Below are 12,819 nucleotides of genomic sequence, written 5' to 3' on the forward strand. Positions count from 1 at the left end.
CCCTCTAAGCTGCATTTGAGCCTCCAATTCACTCTATATATTTCTTATACTCCGTGCATTAGTATATCAAATTCTTATTTTGGCAAGAGACCCTAATCTGTCCTTCTGCCATGATGCTGTCTTTCTCATACCGTTTAACTTAAAATGTTTCTTACTTGTCACTGCTATCTGTAACTACTTTAGTTATTTTAGTATTCCCTTCACCTGGAGTATCTATATTACTGTTTATGACCTGAACTCTGCTCTTATCCCTTTTTAAAAATCTTTTTACAATCTTTTTACTATTGTTTCGGACTGAGTCCTCCTTCCCCGCCCCCTGCACCCCCCCCATTCTCATGTTATTTTTCACTAATATAAATCCATATACTCTAGTCCGACTAATCCAACTTACTTTGAAGTATTAACTGGTTTACTTTATTTATACCATTCAATGTTTTACATACCTCCAGAGTTTCTAGCTTATATTCTTTCTAGATTGTAGAGCTTAATCTCTAATCTTTCTTTATATCTCATTCTCTTCACATTTGGAATCATTCTTGTTGCTCTTCTCTGCACCATCTCCAATGCAGGTACATAAGTTTTGTGACTTTATTGTCAGTAATTTCTCTTTACTTTGAAGTTCTTTAGTAAATTTCATACTTATCAAAGTGAAGGATGTTCAGCGTAATTGACTTCCCTTTTCCACTTTTGTCACCCAGTATCCGCATCAACCACTCCTTGGCCATATGCAACTTGTTTGCAGGAATGCTTTATACAGGAATTGGATGGTGCAGTGAACTCAAATGCTATTTCACCTGAGGAATCTGAATTTGCATCTAACACAAATTGATGGGATGAAACTTGTCTCTTTCAAGACTCTCAGGGTTCTAAGTGAAATGAGTTCAGATGGCCACTAATATTTTGGAACATTTCTCTAAAAGACTTGGAAGGGGTTTTGTTTAGGTTAGTTCCTGGGATAAGACCCTAGCCAGTATGGACACAGGTTGCATTACTTTCACATGTCACATTAATTTTGAGACAATAAGCTTTGTTAATGGCAGGTCCTAGGTATTTCTGATCATTGTGATAGAGTGGTTTTCATTCATGGTACTCAGCAGGGGCTTAGCTGAATAAACAATACCAATATAGCAAGCTTTCATACTAAGGAAGGTAGTTTTTTGTTAGAGGTGGTAGCTTTGATTAGCAGCATGGTGGACCAATCCTTGACACCAAGAGATGCAGGAAGGGTCAGAGGGTTGTCTTTGTTTTCTCTCTCTCCCTCTGGAGGAGCAGTTTGAGGCAGTGAGACACAGAGAAAGATCCTTCTCAAGTCTACCAAAGAGACTCCAGGCCGAGGTAACGTGGATGGCCTGTAATAAGAGGAAGTTTAAAAGACAGCTAGTCTAGAGACAATGGGCTCGAATTTAGCAGGCCTGCGGGTTCCCAGCGGGTGGTCCTCTGGGAGCGTGGAAAACGCGGACGGCTAATCGTGTGCGTCTCCCACGCGATCGCGAGATAATTGAACTGATTAAGCCCTGCTTCCGGGTTCTCCGCTCCCCAGCTGCGTGCCGGCCGGCTGCGCATGCGCAGTACCATCGACGCGATGTAGGAGCTCCAGTTAAAGGGGCAGTCTCCCAAAGCCCCTCCTGCTACAAGCAAGCGGTTTGAGACGATGGCTCAGCAAAGGGGAAAGGCTGCGCCCCGTTTTTCAGACCTGGCACTGCAGTTGATGCTGGAGGGCGTGAGGAGGAGGAGGGAAACGCTCTTCCCAGAAGATGGACGCAAGTTCCCTGCCGCCGCAACCAGGAAGGCATGGGCAGAGGTGGCGGCGGAGGTGAGCAGCAGGGGCAACACCCCAAGGACTTTGGAGCAGTGCCGCAAGCGCTTCAATGACCTGACTAGGTCTGGCAAGGTGAGTAATCCAACGCACCCTCCCACATCCCGTCCCCACCATCACGCCAAACAGATCACAACCCCTCCTGCAGAGCCACCACTGCGCTCCAGCAGCAATCCTCACAGCCACTCATTCACCATCCTCGCCGTGCACGCAAGTACCCACCGTCCCTGACCCCACCCGAACACTACCACACACCCCAATCCCCATGCAATGGGATGGGCACGTGGCCCACGCATCCTCCCATCCATCCGCGCCACGCTCAACCCAACCACACCGATGCTCGATGCGTCTCACGATGCAATACGCACCCACTCACCCATCTGTGTTTTGCCTTCACAGGAGAAGAGAAGCCAGAACAATAGGGAAAGGGCACGCACCGGAGGTGGGCCGCCGCAAGTGGTGGAGCTCACCGACGCCGAGGTGGAGGCGCTCGACCTCGCCCGCACGCGACATTGCCTGTCGGTGGCCGATGGCGAGTGTGTCGCTGCCGAAACGGCCGGTAAGGGAAAGCTGACACTCAACACCCATGATCGCGAGTTACCGTATCATCACCTACCATCAGGCGCACTGTCAAGTTGGTCCACATGCCTCAAAGTGCCCTCTGTTCTCTTGCAGGTCCGTCTTTGTGTGAAGCGATCGTGGAGGGCGATTCCTCAGAGGACATGGCGGTCTCTGAGGGTGCATCGTCACATCAGAGCCAACCATCCACCAGCGCAGAGACACGCACCTCGGTGGGTCCCCCTCGCCAACTAGTTGGGGTAGCACTTGGTGAGTCACCGCGCACGAGTGAGCATGAGCAGACCCTGGTGGCAGGGGCAGCCGCGGAGGGTCCGCGACGGAGGGAGCACTCATCTCCAGGCTCTGCTCAGCCGGACCCAGATGCTGAACCCAGGGGGCCACCAGTGAAAAGGAGAGTCGTCGAGGGGCACCAGCTAATTGCTGAGGTACTGGCAGAGGTGCCGTGCGCATTGTCCACAATAGCGCAGGCGATGGAGGAGTCCAACTCCTGCATGCGGGCATTGGTGGCGCAGGCACAGGAGGGTACCGGCGACACAGTGTCGCGGATAGGTGCGGGACTGTCTGCGGTGGAGGACAGGCTGGCCTCCCTCGAGCATCACGCACAGCTCCAGATAGAGTCCATGCAGGCCCTGACAACGTCTGTACGGATTCAGGGTGAGCAACATTCCGACGCCATCAACAGGCTGAGGGATACACTAGGGGTGGCCTTGCAAGGCCTCACACATGCCATCCAAACTGCCGTCCAGCAGGGTGGAAGGGGTGATGTGGGCCGAGGCCAAGAGAGGGATGATGGTGACCGGGGACATGGAAGCGGGGACGCTTCTCAAGGCGCCCCCACGTCCCACCCGTCGCCCACCTCTCAACCAGTACCCGCAATGGTGCCTCCTCTCCAGGTGGCCGAGTCTGCCCCTGCCCCGGTGCAGGAGGAGCAGTCTGTGGAGGTGCCCTCTCGGGCACCGAAACCCAGGGGCCGTCCGCCAAAAGCATCTACCCGGTCAAGGCAAGAAGACGAGCAACCTGCCACTACCTCTGCTGGAGCCACAGGGGTAGCACCACGTAGGGGTTCCCGGAAAAGAATTGCAAAGGCCTTATAATCACAAAGGGAATACACCAGGGTGTTTATTAATTTGTACTTTTTTTAATCTAATGTCACATTCGAGATATTAAATACTCTATTCTCACCACTCCTGCCACCTCTCGTCCATTCTTCCGCGGCTTGTGCAATAGGTGCGTTCCGTGGAGGCCATCATGACGGTGAACACCTGCTGCCACCCATTGGGCACACTGCTGTGGGTGCAGGATTACTGGCAGCACTCTTCAGTGGAGGGGGCTGGTATGGCTGCTCGCATGTGCAGGTGAGGAGATGCGAGCGCCTCGCAGTGTCTGACTCTAGGAGAACCGTTGACGTATGAGTGCCTCCCTGGCCCGGCGACCATCCCGGTGAGTCGCGGCTCGGCGCATGGGTCGTCCAACATCCTCTGGCGCCTCCGCCTCCGCGCCTTCCTCAATGTGGGTGGCGGGTGTGGATGGGGCCTCCTCTAGCGGCACCCCCCTCTGTTGGGCCATGTTGTGCAGGGCACAGCAGACAACTATGATTCGTCCCACTCTGAATGGTGTGTATTGGAGCGCTCCCCCAGAACGATCAAGGCACCTGAAGCGCATCTTGAGCAGCCCTATGGTCTGCTCAATTGTAGACCTGGTAGCAGTGTGGCTGTCATTGTACCGACGCTCCGGCTCGGTGATGGGGTTCCTCAGAGGCGTCATGAGCCACGTGTGTAGGGGATACCCCTTGTCGCCGAGGAGCCAGCCGTTGCCGGCGTTGGGTGCCTGCAGGATGGGCGGGACGGCGGACTCCCTGAGGACGAAGGCATCGTGGCAGCTGCCGGGGTATCTGGCGCACAGGTGTAGGAATCTCTGGCGGTGGTCACAGATGAGCTGGGCGTTCATGGAGTGATACCCCTTCCTGTTGATGAACAGCCCTGGCTCATGCGGAGGTGCCCGTATTGCGATGTGGGTGCAGTCGATTACACCCTGCACCCGTGGGAAGCCGGCCATGGCATGGAATCCAACCGCCCTCTCCATCTGGCTGCGCTCGTCCATGGCGAAGTTGATGTAGTGCGAGGCCCTGCGGAACAACCCATCGGTGACCTGCCTTATGCACTTGTGTGCAGAGGACTGACAGACCCCGGTGATGTCCCCGGTGGCACCCTGGAAGGAACCGGATGCGAAGAAGTTGAGGGCAGTGGTGACTTTGACAGCGACAGGTAGGAAGATGCTGCTTGGTCCATCCGGGAGCAGCTCGTCGTTAAGGAGGCTGCAGATGTCGGCAACTACCTGGCGATTGACTCTGAGCCGACGTATGCACTTCTCCTCGGAGAGGTCCATGAAGCTGAGCCTCGCTCTGTACACCCTGTGCGGAGGGTAGTGCCTCCTGCGATGCATCTCTCTCTGTGGTTGCCCTCCCTCCTGCTGTGCAGGTGAGTGTGCCGCAGCACCGTGTTGGGGGGCCCCACGTCTCTGAGGCGGACGGCGTGGACTGCGAGGCTGCTGGGGCTGGTCATGCTGTTCGTCCTCCGACGATGTCAACGCACCACCCATCTGGCAGGTGTTGGTCTGAGGGGTTGTGCAGGGTAGGTGGGTGGGTCCTCGGACTGGGGCTGCGGTTTCGTGGCGGTCTGTCCTCTGGCTTGGCGGCGGGTGGTGGAGGGCAGGGGTTGCCCTATGTGACGCGGTGGCCTCCTGCATGGGTGAGGGCTCTTCCCCCGTGGAGCGCACCTTGGCACCTGCCACAGGCTGCTGGCTGCAACACGCCTGGTTGGAAAGGGACTGTTTCCCCCAGTGTGTGAAACTCACTGCCTTGAACCTAAAATCCCACACTTCCTCTTTTGACAGCTGCTTCAGCTCATTAACTGACCACAACGAGCAAGGTAAGTACACTCAAGTGGAACCCCGCTGGCTTTAATTGCCTGCGGGATTCCCACCAGCGGGGCTTGCGCGCGCAGCCCCGCACGTCAGCGCGGTACCCGGAAGTGGCCGGGATTTTGTCGCGATCCGGTCACGTGACCGGATATCGGGATTTTCGGGGCCACCCCGCTGGGAACCCGCCGGAAACGCGATCGCAAAATCGAGCCCAATGAGTTTGTAAATGGGTTCAGCCTTAAATGGCAAAATTAAGTATTTTATTGTTTTCATATACTACAAGAAGCAGTTTGAAATAGATGTATCTCTGAATAACTATCTTCTTTCATTCATATGTTTCATACAAAATAAACCAAACCAATTTGCTGTTTTTGAATTGGCCTCGTCTCATTAAAGTGCTTTTCAGTCAGCCTTCCGTAAAGACAGGAGAACACACGGTGACACATGCAAGATCATAATATCCAGTACACACAACAAAGGGTCTGTTGTGTTCCCCGGGATATACTATCATTTAACGAGAGCTGGGAATTTCCTTGGAGCCGCTCCCATTCTGCCACTGTAATTTTGCCAGAAGTGCAGTGGAAACACAAAATAATTTATCCTATAATTTAGTGCAGTTTTATTTAAAGTTAAGCTATTATTATACATGACTGTTATAACAACTAATCATAGGTTTTTATTTTTAAAAATCCTCTTTCAAAAGCAATAAAGTTCTTGAAAAGTTGAGGTCAGGCGTTCATTGATTTATCAAGCATACAGTACATGAGGTAACACAAACATACACTTAAAAGATATTTGGCGACTCAAACATCTGAGCTCAGTATTTTAGGCTGATAAAAATTTTTAGAATCCAAATGCTCATTGCAAACTGACTTTTTGTACATTTCTCACCCCAACTACATGACAATTCACACATTTCTGCATTACATGTCTGCTATTTTAGCATTTAAAATATACAGGTCAAATCTTCTGTTAACATAGCACTCAGAGGACGATCCTATGAATACATAAAGCATTTTTTTTTGCTTGCATCGCCAACAGAAATTTTGAACCTATATGTTGCTCTTCTGCCCCTGTCAAAAAGATTGATTTCATTACACTAACATTAAACATCATTACACCTTGTATTCATTTTTTTAAAAAAACCTTGGAAATTCCACAAGTATAATGACAGGAATGCTCAAATACCTCAAAAAGGCAGCTTCAATCAGACTTGAAAATCAGACATAACTCAGCAGCCAGCCATTTCCCAGAGAGGAAAATAAAAACATTTTTAAAAGTGGCATTTTAGCAGCTTATTTGTTATATATAGCTTCTTGGGAGGCAAACAATAAATATTCACACACGTGACTGTGAGCCTTCAACTCATCTTAAATCTTGTTTGCCTCAAGTTTGTGTACAGCCTACAAAGTAGCTTTGAAGTCTGAGGAAAGAATGCGTCTTCCTGGGAGATGATCTGATGATTTCAACACTGTTGGGATGCAGGGAGGAGGTGTATTATTAAGTTATTTTTCATGTTTATATGCTAGTTTTTTGAAACATTTCTGTATATGTCTGGTTAAGATCAATGCTCTTTTTTTATAATATGCAGTATTGAAAATCCAAAAATGATGTTTGATATAGTAAAATGAGTTCCTTAAGCCATTTGTTTTACATATAGAGGTGTCTTTTTAAGCTAACCTTCATTTGTGATGGTCTTTAAAAATTAATAGGAATTTAAGGGTATGATTTTAAACCCCCCCCCCCCACCTCGCCCCAAGGCGGCGGAACCCAGGAAGTTAAAGAGCGGGGAACTTACCCACTCCGTTATCGCCCCCAGTCTTGTTGAATGCAATTTTAAATTATAGGTGGCAATGACACCCACTGCAAGTTGGTGGGGTCCTGCTTTAAATATGTAGCTTGGAATCCAATGACGTCATTGGGGACCAACTGCTATTTTAACCTGAGGCCTGAGTGAGGGAGCAGTGGTGACGATCCTGCCAGGCCAAAGCTGCCAGGAGCTGCATTGAGGGTCAGAAGAGTCCCAGTAAGGTAAGTTTTTAAAATGTATTGCTCCTCGGGCCCCACAAGGAAACCATGGGACTTCCCTGCCCCGGCTTTCCTCCTCCCCTGATCATACTTCCCTTGCTGAACCTTTCTGACCTTTGTGCCAGGGACCGTTCCCGGAGATAGGCAAATCTCTAGGACCTGATGGTTTCCACCCCAGGGTATTAAAAGAAGTAGGTGAGGAAATTGTTGATGCATTGGTCATGATTTTCCAAAACTCGCTCGATTCAGGAATTGTCCCCTGGATTAGAAAATTGCCAATGTCACTCCACTATTTAAGAAGGGTAAGAGAGAAAAACTAGGAAATTATAGTCCTATTAGTCTAATGTCCGTTGTGGGGAAGTGGCTAGAACCTGTTATTAGAGACAGAGGGCTCGAATTTAGCAGGCCTGCGGGTTCCCAGCGGGTGGTCCTCCGGGAGCGTGGAAAACGCGGACGGCTAATTGCGTGCGTCCCCCACGCGATCGCGGGATAATTGAACAGATTAAGCCCTGCTTCCGGGTTCTCCGCTCCCCAGCTGCGTGCCGGCCGGCTGCGCATGCGCAGTGCCGTCGAAGCGATGTAGGAGCTCCGCTTAAAGGGGCAGTCTCCCAAAGCCCCTCCTGCTGCAATCATTAGGCTGGTGGTGATGGCTCAGCCAAGGGGAAAGGCTGCGCCACGTTTTTCCGACCTTGCGCTGCAGCTGATGCTGGAGGGCGTGAGGAGGAGGAGGGACATGCTCTTCCCGGCGGATGGACGCAAGTTCCCTGCCGCCGCCACCAGGAAGGCATGGGCAGAGGTGGCGGCGGAGGTGAGCAGCAGGGCCAACACCCCAAGGACTTGGGAGCAGTGTCGCAAGCACTTCAATGACCTGACTAGGTCTGGCAAGGTGAGTACACCAACGCACCCTCCCACAGCCCGTCCCCACCATCACGCCAAACAGATCACAACCCCTCCTGCAGAGCCACCACAGCGCTCCAGCAGCAATCCTCACAGCCACTCATTCACCATCCTCGCCGTGCCCGCAAGTACCCACCGTCCCTGTCCCCACCCGAACACTACCACACACCCAATCCCTATGCAATGGGATGGGCATGTGGCACACGCATCCTCCCATCCATCTGCGCCACGCTCAACCCACCCACACCGATGCTCGATGCATCTCACAATGCAATACGCACCCACTCACACATCTGTGTTTTGCCTTGACAGGCGAAGAGGAGCAAGAACAATCGTGAAAGGGCACGCACCGGAGGTGGCCCGCCGCAAGTGGTAGAGCTCACCGACGCCGAGGTGGAGGCGCTCGACCTCGCCCGCACGCGACATTGCCTGTCGGTGGCTGATGGCGAGTGTGTCGCTGCAGAAACGGCCGGTAAGGGAAAGCTGACACTCAACACCCATGATCACGAGTGACCGTATCATCACCTGCCATCAGGCGCACCGTAACGTTGGTCCACATGCCTCATAGTGCCCTCTGTTCTCTTGCAGGGCCGTCTGCGAGTGAAGCGATCGAGGAGGGCGATTCCTCAGAGGACATGGCGGTCTCTGAGGGTGCATCGTCACATCAGAGCCAACCATCCACCAGCGCAGAGACACGCACCTCGGTGGGTCCCCCTCGCCAACTAGTTGGGGTAGCACTTGATGAGTCACCGCGCACGAGTGAGCATGAGCAGACCCTGGTGGCAGGGGCAGCCGCGGAGCGTCCGCGTCGGAGGGAGCACTCATCTCCAGGTTCTGCTCAGCTGAACCCAGGGGGCCACCAGTGAAAAGGAGAGTCGTCGAGGGCCACCAGCTAATTGCTGAGGTACTGGGAGAGGTGCCGCGCGCATTGTCCACAATAGCGCAGGCGATGGAGGAGTCCAACTCCTGCATGTGGGCATTGGTGGCGCAGGCACAGGAGGGTACCGGCGACACAGTGTCGCGGGTAGGTGCGGGACTGTCTGCGGTGGAGGACAGGCTGGCCTCCCTCGAGCGTCACGCACAGCTCCAGATCGAGTCCATGCAGGCCCTGACAACGTCTGTACGGATTCAGGATGAGCAACATTCCGCCGCCATCAACAGGCTGACGGATGCACTAGGGGTGGCCTTGCAAGGCCTCTCACATGCCATCCAAACTGCCGTCCAGCAGGGTGGAAGGGGTGATGTAGGCCGAGGCCACGAGAGGGATGATGGTGACCGGGGACATGGAAGCGGGGACGCTTCTCAAGGCGCCCCCACGTCCCACCCGTTGCCCACCTCTCAACCAGTACCCGCAATGGTGCCTCCTCTCCAGGTGGCCGAGTCTGCCCCTGCCCCGGTGCAGGAGGAGCAGTCTGTGGAGGTGCCCTCTCAGGCACCGAAACCCAGGGGCCGTCCGCCAAAAGCATCGACCCGGTCAAGGCGAGAACACGAGCAACCTGCCACTACCTCTGCTGGAGCCACAGGGGTAGCACCACGTAGGGGTACCCGCAAAAGAAATCCAAAGGCGTTATAAGCACAAAGGGAATACACCAGGGTGTCTATTAATTTGTACATTTTTTTTAATATCATGTCACATTGTACATATTAAATATTCTATTCTCACCACTCCTGCCACCTCTCGTCCATTCTTCCGCGGCCTGTGCAATAGGTGCGTTCCGTCCATGCCATCATGACGGCGAACACCTGCTGCCACCCATTGGGCACACTGCTGTGGGTGCAGGAGTACTGGCAACAGTCTTCAGTGGAGGGGGCTGGTATGACCGGTCGCATGTGCAGGTGAGGAGATGCGAGCGCCTCGCACTGTCTGACTCTAGGAGAACCGTTGACGTATGAGTGCCTACCTGGCCCAGCGACCATCCCGGTGAGTCATGGTTCGGCGCATGGGTCGTCCACCATCCTCTGGCGCGTCCGCCTCCGCCTCCTCCTCCTCGCCCTCGCCGTCCTCAATGTGCGTGGCGGGTGTGGATGGGGCCTCCTCCAGCGGCACCCCTCTCTGTTGGGCCATGTTGTGCAGGGCACAGCAGACAACTATGATTCGTCCCACTCTGAATGGTGTGTATTGCAGCGCTCCCCCAGAACGATCAAGGCACCTGAAGCGCATCTTGAGCAGCCCTATGGTCTGCTCAATTGTAGACCTGGTAGCAGTGTGGCTGTCATTGTACCGACGCTCCGGCTCGGTGATGGGGTTCCTCAGAGGCGTCATGAGCCACGTGTGTAGGGGATACCACTTGTCGCCGAGGAGCCAGCCGTTGCCAGCGTTGGGTGCCTGCAGGATGGGCGGGACGGCGGACTCCCTGAGGACGAAGGCATCGTGGCAGCTGCCGGGGTATCTGGCGCACACGTGTAGGAATCTCTGGCGGTGGTCACAGATGAGCTGGGCGTTCATGGAGTGATACCCCTTCCTGTTGATGAACAGCCCTGGCTCATGCGGAGGTGCCCGTATTGCGATGTGGGTGCAGTCGATTACACCCTGTACCCGTGGGAAGCCAGCCATGGCATGGAATCCAACCGCCCTCTCCATCTGGCTGCGCTCGTCCATGGCGAAGTTGATGTAGTGCGAGGCCCTGCGGAACAACCCATCGGTGACCTGCCTTATGCACTTGTGTGCAGAGGACTGACAGACCCCGGTGATGTCCCCGGTGGCACCCTGGAAGGGACCGGATGCGAAAAAGTTGAGGGCAGTGGTGACTTTGACGGCAACAGGTAAGAAGATGCTGCTTGGTCCATCAGGGAGCAGCTCGTCGTTAAGGATGCTGCAGATGTCGGCGACTACCTGGCGATTGACTCTGAGCCGACGTATGCACTGCTCCTCGGAGAGGTCCATGAAGCTGAGCCTCACTCTGTACACCCTGTGCGGAGGGTAGTGCCTCCTGCGACGCATCTCTCTCTGCGGTTGCCCTCCCTCCTGCTGTGCAGGTGAGTGTGCCACCGCACCGTGTTGGGGGGCTCCACGTCTCCGAGGCGGACGGCGTGGACTGCGAGGCTGCTGGGGCTGGTCATGCTGTTCGTCCTCCAACGATGTCAACGCACCACCCATCTGGCAGGTGTTGGTCTGAGGGGTTGTGCAGGGTAGGTGGGTGGTTTCTCGTTCTCGGGCTGCGGTTTCACGGCTGTCTGTACTCTGGCTTGGCAGGGGGTGGTGGAGGGCAGGGGTTGCCCTATGTGACGCGGTGGCCTCCTGCGTGGGTGAGGGCTCTCCCACCTGCTGTGGCGTGCACCTTGGCAGCTGCCACAGGCTGCTGGCTGGAACACGACCGGTTGAGGGAGGACTGTTTCCCCCAGTGTGTGAAACTCACTGCCTTGAACCTAAAATTCCACACTTCCTCTTTTGACAGCTGCTTCAGCTCATTAAATGACCTCAACAAGCAAGGTAAGTACACTCAAGTGGAACCCCGCTGGCTTTAATTGCCTGCGGGATTCCCACCAGCGGGGCTTGCGCACGCAGCCCCGCATGTCAGCACGGTACCCGGAAGTGGCTGGGATTTCGTCGCGATCCGGTCACGTGACCGGAAATCGGGATTTTCGGGGGCCCCCCGCTGGAAACCCGCCGCGAAAATCGAGCCCAGAGTGACTGAGCATTTGGACAAATATGAGCTGATCAGTGAGAACAAGCATCAGTTTGTAAGGGGTACGTCATGTCTAATGAACCTAGTTGAATTTTTTGAGGCAGTAACTAAAGTGGTAGATAAAGGAGTGTCCATGGATGTTATTTATATGGACTTCCAGAAGGCATACAACAAGGTTCCACATAAGAAACTGAACAGAAATGAGAGCGCATGGAATTGGAGGCAACCTATTGGTTTGGATAGGGAATTGGTTAGGAGGTAGGAGACAGAGAGTAGGGATAATGGGTACGTACTCAAATTGGCAGGATGTGACTAGTGGACCATTCTATGATTTCAGTGGTGTCCCCAGGGGTCTGTACTGGGGCCACAGCTTCTCACTATATTTATAAATTACTTGGATCAAGGAATAGAGAGCTGATTATCTGAGTTTGCTGACGCTAAGTTAGGTGGCACAGTAAATAATGTAGATGGGAGCAGAAAGTTGCAAAGGGAATTTGATAGATTAAGTGAGTGGGCAAAACTGTGGCAGATGGAGTTCAATGTGTGAAAGCGTGAGGTCATCCACTTTGAACAAAAGATTGAATAGACTATTTTCTAAATGGCGATGAGCTAGGAACTGTGGATGAGCAAAGAGATTTAGGGGTCCAAATACAAAAATCACCAAGCTAGTGGACTGGTACAAAAATAATTAATAAGGTTAACTCAAGGGGGCTGGAATACAAAGGGGTGGAAGTTATGATACAGCTGTACAGAGCTCTGGTTAAACCCCATATGGAGTACTGCATTCAATCTGAGCACCGCACCACAGGAAGCATATATTGGCCTTGGAGGGGGTGCAGCGCAGATTCACTAGAATGATACCGGGGCTAAAAAGGTTAAGTTATGAGGACAGGTTGCATAGACTAGGCTTGTATTCCCTTGAATGTAGAAGATTAAGGGGTAATCTCATTGAAG

This window comes from Heptranchias perlo, chromosome 15, assembly GCF_035084215.1.
Source record: "Heptranchias perlo isolate sHepPer1 chromosome 15, sHepPer1.hap1, whole genome shotgun sequence".
Taxonomy (NCBI): domain Eukaryota; kingdom Metazoa; phylum Chordata; class Chondrichthyes; order Hexanchiformes; family Hexanchidae; genus Heptranchias; species Heptranchias perlo.